This window comes from Meriones unguiculatus, chromosome 15 (assembly GCF_030254825.1).
Source record: "Meriones unguiculatus strain TT.TT164.6M chromosome 15, Bangor_MerUng_6.1, whole genome shotgun sequence".
NCBI classification, from domain to species: Eukaryota; Metazoa; Chordata; class Mammalia; order Rodentia; family Muridae; genus Meriones; species Meriones unguiculatus.
The window spans coordinates 35503666-35512170 of record NC_083362.1 but is presented as its reverse complement, the minus strand read 5'-3'; the positions used below and the strand labels follow the sequence as shown (position 1 = coordinate 35512170).

Genomic DNA, 8505 nt, shown 5'->3' with positions numbered 1-8505 from the left:
CCAAATATCTCCTCTGCCTACACTCATTTCACTGTACTGGCTTCTAAGGTAGCCATGTTCCAAGATCCTGGAATTAAGATGAGATTTGGGCTCTGTGGTTTGAATTTCAGGACATCTCAGGACAATCTTTGAAAATTTGAAGATGTTGGATAAAAGTAATATATTACTATATATAAGTGATTGCCTCTGTTACTAAAAATATGTAAGGAAAAATATGTGATGGGACTGGAGCGATCGCCTGGCGGTGAAGAGCACTGTTCTTGCAGAGGTCCAGACACACGTGTGGCAGCTCCCTGCTGCAGGTAGTGAGGGCACCAGGCACACGTGTGGGGCACAGACATACGTGTAAGCAAAAAATCCATGCGCACAAATAAAAATTTAAAAATAACAGTGTTCGAGAAGCTATAGAGAGAGGTTTTATGTTATCAAAAAGAATAATCATCATTTCTTTATTAAAAAATTCAAGTACAAAATGTACATCTATAAAATCTGATTCACTGAATTTTCAGGTTAGATGTAATAAAGCTAAAAGAACACTCATTAAAAAATCAGTGGTTTATTCAGCAGTTTCTGAACCTTCTGTGGCGACAGGAGTCTAAGAGACACTAGAGCTTGCTGGTACTGGTTCCCACGAACCAACTTCCTTTACTGGAGGAAGAGCCAATGCTTCCTTCCTGTCCCAGAGAACTGATTACAGTTGATGTTTCTATTTTCATTAGATACATAAACACATTTCAGCTGGGGAAAAGGGGATCATAGCATGCTTCAGCAAAAATGGGAAGGACTTTGTTCAGAGGAAAAAAAAACCCTCAAGTAACACACTTTCTTACAAATATTTAAAGTTAACTTGAGAAGGAAAATCAGCCTGAGTGTGAAAATCCTCTTCGTTCCAAGGTTGCAGGAAGAATCCTGAGGACAGGGACAGCCTCAGAAGACGTTCCCTGGCAGTGAGATAAGTAACTGGTTAGACGCTGCCTTACTGCCAGATTGAGGAATTTGTGTTCTGGACTATAAACTTCCCATCACCGCTTTGTTACATGAAGCTAAGGCAGTACAGTGCCTCTTGAAGACTCTCTCGGGGAAAGCCCCAGGCCTCGTTCTGAATAAGGCATTTGCTGTGTGATCTCTTCTTTTTGTTTGGAGAGACTAATTTACTGTAAAGCAGGGAACCTCGTTTTACTTCTTACTGTAGGAGTAAGCAGAGCCCAGCTGGTAGACTGGTATGGGGGGACACAGGCCCAGGCACTCGTGTACACGTGTGCTCACAGAGAGGTGGGTGTATACAGGGTGCAGCCCATACGTACTAACAGGACATTTCACTCATCAGCCATCCATTTAACACATTTGCACTGACTATTTGTTATGATGACACATCTGGCCTCACAGAGCTTGCAGTCCAGATAGGAAGACTGTCAAAGAAAGAGAAATAACCAAGACATTTTGAAAATGTGAGATGTATTATTTCAATTGTTTTTAGATCATATTGCCCTGTAGCTCTCAAAATAATACATATATATATATATACATATATATACCTATAACTCATGTATATATATATATTCCTCAATGTATACACATGGATGAATCGCAGTGGGCAAATGCAGTGCTTAAAAACCCAGGAGACCTAAAGATTAAAAAGAACTATGCCAGGCAAAAGCTAATGTAACACGATGGCCTCGATGGTCATCTGAGGAGCAGAGAGTCACTGTGGCTGCCCTGAGGAGGGGAGTGACAAGACAAAGATGGAGAAGGGGCTGAGGCTAAGTGCTTGTCACCATGAAGTTAGGGTATCTGAGGAACTAGAAGGGAGCATTACGCTGAGAACTGTCTAAATCAAATGTTTTAATATAATTTATGAACATATTTCTTCATGACCACAAATTTTGTCAATATTAAAATGAAAATTATGTATATCCAGGATGCATTTCTTTTTATTTTTCTGGGAAGAACGATTTCAAACAATGTTTAAGAAAGATCTATACCAATTTCTCTTTACAGTTGCTTTTAAAAAATTCTTTAACGATTCTTTGTGAGTTTCACATCATGCATCCCAGTCCTGCTCACCTCCCCATCCCGTCATATCCACCCTTCACACTTGAAATTCCTCCCAAATAAACCACACACACACACACACACACACACACACACACACACACACACGGCAGAGAAAACATCTCATCATGGAAGCTGTAGTGTGTCACAGTGTGTCCCACAGTGTACTCCTCTGTCCACACATCCTTAGTCGAGATCTCTGGGTTCTGTGACACCATCACTACTGGATCCTCACTGGGCCTCCTCCCAGTTATCCCATTGTTGCCCTGTATCATGAAGCTCCTGCAGCTCTGGAACAGCAGGACCGGCCTTTTCATGCATCCCAACAATTCGCAATGACCTAGATTTTGGAGTGGGCCAACTCAGAGCTCTGGATCTGGACCTGGGTAGTAGCTGGGTGGTCAGCCTGCCAGCTCTTCCTTATCTGCATCAGGGCAATCTCTACAGCACTGCTCCAGCTAGGCCACCCAGTGATGCCATCAGCAGGAGGCAAGGTCAGCTCTCCTTGTCTGACCTTGCCTCAGGGGCAGGGCCAGTTCTGCATGACCCCTGGACATCCACGTCCTTCGCGACGGCTGCCCCAACCAGGGCCATCCACGTGTTCTGTAGTGACCTCTGCCACCTCTGCCCAGACACGGTCCTCAGTGGCAGCTCAGACTGGGACCTCACCATGGCCCTCAGTGGCAGCTCGGACTGGGACCTCACCATGGCCCTCAGTGGCAGCTCAGACTGGGACCTCACCATGGCCCTGGGTGGCCGGGCAGGCGACTCACAACAGGCTATTATTCCTGCCCACCCATGCTCAGGCTGCTCCACTTCTTTCTTTCCATCTGTCCACCTTATACGCCCACGCTGCGGTAGCTCCGGATGTAGGTCGGCCACGCAGCTGGCAGGCTCCTGGAAGACATCCTCAGTCTGCACTGTGGGGCGTGGAGGAAGCGGGTGTCTACGGTCCACCTGTGCTGAGCACCAGGGGCCTGGTCTGTGGGTGGCATGGCAGTCCTCAAGTCTTTGTCTGTCTCCCTCCTCCTGTGCTGCACTGCCTGCATTTGATTTGACTTGATTTCCTTTTTATGTGTCTTAGAGTTAAAACAGGTTTGACCACCAAGTCAGGCATCAAGCTAGGATGAACGGAGGACTGCTCTGCCCTTGACTGATACAAAAACAAAACCACGAACAAGGTGTGTCTTTGCCCGTTGCCAAGAGTCATTTCCTTTTATAAGGGCCCCAAACTAGCTATTTGGAGGCTCTATGACAGTTTTGTTTTTTAGATTTAGGCAAGAGTTATGCTTGGTTAAATCACCAATTCAGATACAAGCAGTTCATTTATTTTAAAGTGAAAGAATTACATGAAAGATTTTCATTGGGAAATTGTAAAAGTTGTTTTTATTCCTTGGGTGAGGGGGATGAGATGAAAGCCATTCACATGGGTTTCTAGCTCTTTCTGAACTCTTCCTGTCTGCTTCAACTCAGCCGATCTGGCCCAAACTCCTCTCCACGTTGACTGATTCAAACCGGCTTCTTTTCACTTCTGACTGATACGCTCTACCTGGTCTCAAACTAATTCTGGCAGTATGTTTTAATCTTCCGTCTCCTTCTCAATCTCTGTCTCATTCTGTCTTCCCTTGTGTCTAGCTTGCTGAGAGCAACTTGTGTCTTTAAAATTGTCCTGGTAAATAAATACCTCTCAGGAAAAACAACAACAACAAACTTTTTTCTCTTTCCCTGTGCTGCTCACCAGCAGCCTCTCTTTCCTGTCCTGTTCTTGTGAGAGTTGGGCATATCCTATCTCTGACTCATTCTGTCAAATCTTTCTCTGATTTTTCACTTTGTCTGCCCCTCAATTAGACATCACTTTCAAACATGGTTGCTGCTTTCTGTAAACTCACCTTCATTGTTTGGGATTAAAGGTGTGTACTAAGGGCATGCCTGCATTCCAGCCAGATCATACTGTAATCCAGAGTGTGCCTGCATTTCAGCTGATCACATAGACCTACAAGGTCTTTAGATGTGATCCCTTGCCAGAGCAGCCATGTTGCTGGATTAAATTTTTTCTACAGAGAATTGAAACAGTCCAAGTTTTTAGTTTTAATTAAATGAGAATATGAGCTCACAATGTAACCTTTCATGTGTTTTTTTGCTTTCACTAGGTCTATTTTCACTAAGTGTGTGGTTTGTTCTTGCTTTTAAAAGAATAAAAATACTTAAAGTGGTAGTATACAAATATGCTTATGATTTAGTTAGTATATTTAAAGTTATGTCAAATACACCAAAACTTACATAAAAATTAAAAAATTCTTTCTTTGACACAAATTATAAAAATGTAGAATAGTTGGAAAAGATAATTATCTAGGCTAAAGCAGTAAACAACAAAACTTACATAATCAAAACAAATATAAATCTTGTCAGAATATATCTTCCTCATAAATGAATCTAAAGAATTCCACTTTCATATATATAACAAAGTCCTTCATGTGGGAACAAGGTTTTTAGCACAAGCCTTGCCAGAATTTATGATTGATTCTGCTACCTCAGTCTCCAGAGTATTGGGATTATAGGCATGTGTCACCACAGACAGCTAAAATTACTGAGAGAGAAAGAGATTTCACATAACAATCATTATGTAAGACTTTTAATGACCTGGGCATGGTGGTACACACCTTTAATCCTAGTACTGGGAGATAGGGACTGGCAGATATCTGAGTTTAAGGCCAGTCTGGACTACAGAACTAGTTCCAGGACAGCCAGGACTGTACAGAGAAACCCTATCTCAAAAACAAAACCAAATTCTATGTTTAATGAAATGGTAGATGTCATTTTATTCACTGTTTAAGAAAACGAAGAAACAGTCATGTGCCTATTTCTTACTAAAACCCCTTTTAATATAGAAGAAAAATGTTAAAGCAAGCTGGTGGAAATGTGCCTACCTTTGGCTTAGTAAAGGAATTTGTGAAGAATGTAGTCTGCTTGCCGCCATAGAGAACTGCTGAGAAGCTAGGGAAAGGAGGCCCCTCTTGACTCAAATGTCTCAGGCAAGCTGTGAGAAGAGCAGAAGAACGGCCCCAAACGCTCAGGACTGTCAGAAGATTCACAGTAGTTCCTCAAATGACTTTAATTTCTGTAGTTCCCGAACTCTCAGGACGATCAGAAGATTCGCAGTAGTTCCTCACATGACCATAATTTCTGGAAGAGGCAGAGTCTGGGGTCTGTTGGGCTTGTTAAAGACCCTTTGCAGAAAATGGGTTGCCAACACAGTCAGTTTTGAGAAATACTAATGATTATAGTTTTATACAGTAAATTGCCTACAGGATTATTATTTAAAAACCACAGATTCACCGACTATCTGGACAAAAGCTGCTCAAGCTCATTTTTCCACACCATGTGGAGAGAGAGCCTGTTGACATAGCTGTGTTAACCCAGAAGCAACCGAATACTTGCTCTTCGGTAAACACCTCATCTCCATTTCACTGAGAACAATATCAATACAAAGAGTGGCAAACATTGTGGTTAGAAAATTTGCTTGGTATTCATTTTTATTTGAAAATACTTATTGATATAGCTAAAGAGTCTCATGAAGTTTAAGATGCAATATAAAATAGTTTCACTTCTTATGAATTAAATTTGTCTTCTGATGGTTTCATACAAGTATACAGTACACTTTGATTATTCTCATTCCCTGGGTCTCTCCTATCCTGACCCAGACCTCCCTGTCTTTAACTTCACAAATTTCCCTGTTTCCCTTAATGGTAGAGTCTCGCAGAACTGTAATATATCATCACATTTACCTTAATCGAATCTTCTGGTTTTATTTAGCATTTCTGGTTGTATTCACACTGACTTGTGTGCATGACTAATTTTGTGCAAGTTTATTATGCATAGAAATTGGTATCTACCACTCCAAATATTGAGCAATTCCTCCTGTTGATATTTTATAACTGTCTGTTATTCTCCCACTCTAACTATCTATACCATTTCTATCCCTAACCTCTGCCAGTCACTAGTTTGTCTTTCATTCTTTAAATTGTATCACTTCAGAAATGCTGTATTAAAAGAATCTGAGTAACTGTTTGTTTAATGTATATCTCCTGTGTTGGACACAGGCTGTATGCTTAAGTACCTTTAAGCCCTTTGTCCTCTGTGTATCTAGAATCTTTTCAGAGAATGAAGAAACCAACTACTCATAGAAGTTTAAGAGCCTGAGAGCCTGCACATTACAGAAAAGGGGAATTGGTTCCCCTACCCAAGAACCTTCCTGCAAATGGTAGCTCTGGGGAGAAGGAAATATCAAATTTTTCAATGGAGTCGCTCTGTGTGCGTCACACACTCCCCAGGGCAGGCTTCTGTTCAGAAGTAGTTAGTTGACATAAAACAGACACCATGTTTTGGGGTTTTATTCTATGCCTTTGTTGTTGTTGTTTGTGTTTAGTTTAGGGTTTTTGTTTTGTTTAGGAGAGCAGAGGCATTTACAACCAATTGATCACAGCCGACTACAGATTTCTCTGTCCCTTCTCCAAAAGGAAGAAAAAGAGAGTGAACATGAAATTGAGTGGGTAGTGTGTGGTGAGGGGGAGAATGGGAGGAGTTGGGAGAGGGCAAAAAATATGATCAAAATGTATTGTTCAAAAAATTTAAAGTAAAGAAAAATAATGAAAACTAAAAGAACAGGAGCATTTTTTCTGTGGTCCCCAGATTTTCATGCGTGAGCCAGAGGGCATGGGACAGTGTGGAGTCAGAGCCCAGATTGTTATGGTCTGATACTTCTAACATCCTGGCATTCTTCTTTGCTGATTATTTTTTTAATTTCTGAATTTTCTGCTCAGCCAACAAAGTGCCTCACGTTTTACCATTTAAATATTTCAGAAAAGTTATTGTGATGCTTTGGATAAAATTGGCTCCCATAGGCCCATAGGGATTGGCAGTATTAGGAAGTGTGATCTTGTTGGGTAGGTCCAGCCCTATTTGGAGAAAATTGTGTCATCTGGGTCGGGGCAGGGGTGGGGTGGGGAGGGGAGGTTTCTGAAGTTCAAGCCAGGCCTATTGGCTCACTTTCTCGTCTGGCTGCCTGCAGACCCAGAGACTCTCAGCTACTTCTCCAGCACCATGTCTGCCTTCATGCCACTGTGCTTACTGCCATGATAATAATGAACTACACCTCTGAACTGTAAGCCAGCCCCAATTAAATGTTTTCCTTTATAAGAGTTTCCATGGTCATGGTTTCTCTTCACAGCAATAAAACCTTAACTAAGACAGTTATGACATTTATTGTTTATAAAGTGTACACACTTCCATTAAGTCATCAGTATATTCAAATGAATTCTAAACCTGTGAAATAATCTGTTTTTCTTGAGTGATGTAAATAGATAATGAGGCTGAGGGTAAAGCAACCACACCTTTGTCCTGTAAGGAAGAGAGGTCAAGGCAGGAACCTCTCCACGGGTTTCTCAGCACTGAGATCAGTCTTCCTGTGGGCAGAGTCCCAAAAGCTTTTCATCTAATTTGAATTTAGACCTTAGTGGTCAACAATACTCCAAGAATTAATACATTTTTTTTTTATTGAAAATAAACACACACATGGGCTGGAGAGATGGCTCAGGGGTTAAGAGCACTTGCTGTTCATCCACAGGTTCTGAGTTCAAGTCCCAGAAACCACATGGTGGCTCACAACCATCTATACTGTGATCTGGTGCCCTCTTTCTGGCTTATAGGCACGCATGCAGGCAGAATACTGTATACTGTATAAATAATAAATAAATAAATCTTTAAAAAATAAACACACACATATACTGTATGTATATACCTGCATATATACACACATAATTTGGGTTCTCTCAGTCTCTCTCTTTCTCTCTCTCTTTCTCTCATACTGCATATTGAATCTTTACGTCCATTGTAAGATTCAAATGCTAAGAAACTCCTTTGCCGCTGAGCCTTGAGCTTCCTTTTACAAAAGGAGGCTTTGCTTGATATGGTTATCTTTATAAATCTTTCTTTTTGTAAGAAAAATGATTTTTTTAAGAGAAATTGTTGACAAGATTTTTTTTTTTTAAAGTAGAGCAAACCTTCAATAAACACTATGATCAAAAGCAGCTTGAGATGAGTCGTTTTTCAATACATACTTTTTTACTATTCCAAGACATTTTTATCATTCCAGGTAATTTGACAAAAACTTTTGCTAACATCTGATCAGACACCCTAAAGTGCGTATAATGTTACATTGTTCATGTCAAGAAGCAGCTCAATTAATTAGAAGTTGGAAGGTTTTCATCTGTTACTTTGTTTTTTAACAAGCTGGTGCTTCCTCACTGGCCAGCTGTCGTGCAGGGTTCTGCTTCTGGCCTGGAGGTGTCCAGGCACTGTTACAGCACACAAACGCTGGACTTGAAGCAATGAAGTTTAGCTGGGTGGGTGGGTTTGGTGGATCTTAGTGAGTGTGGGAGGGAGAAACAGCCTTTT

General features: G+C 41.2%; 1 non-coding gene across 1 annotated transcript; it reads right to left on the bottom strand.

Annotated features, from left to right (window-relative positions):
- Window positions 1-3123: 3123 nt before the first annotated feature.
- LOC132648136 (small nucleolar RNA SNORA48) lies at window positions 3124-3260 on the bottom strand. Its single transcript, XR_009586521.1, has one exon. It is a non-coding gene; the product is annotated as a small nucleolar RNA SNORA48 (small nucleolar RNA).
- Window positions 3261-8505: the final 5245 nt, after the last annotated feature.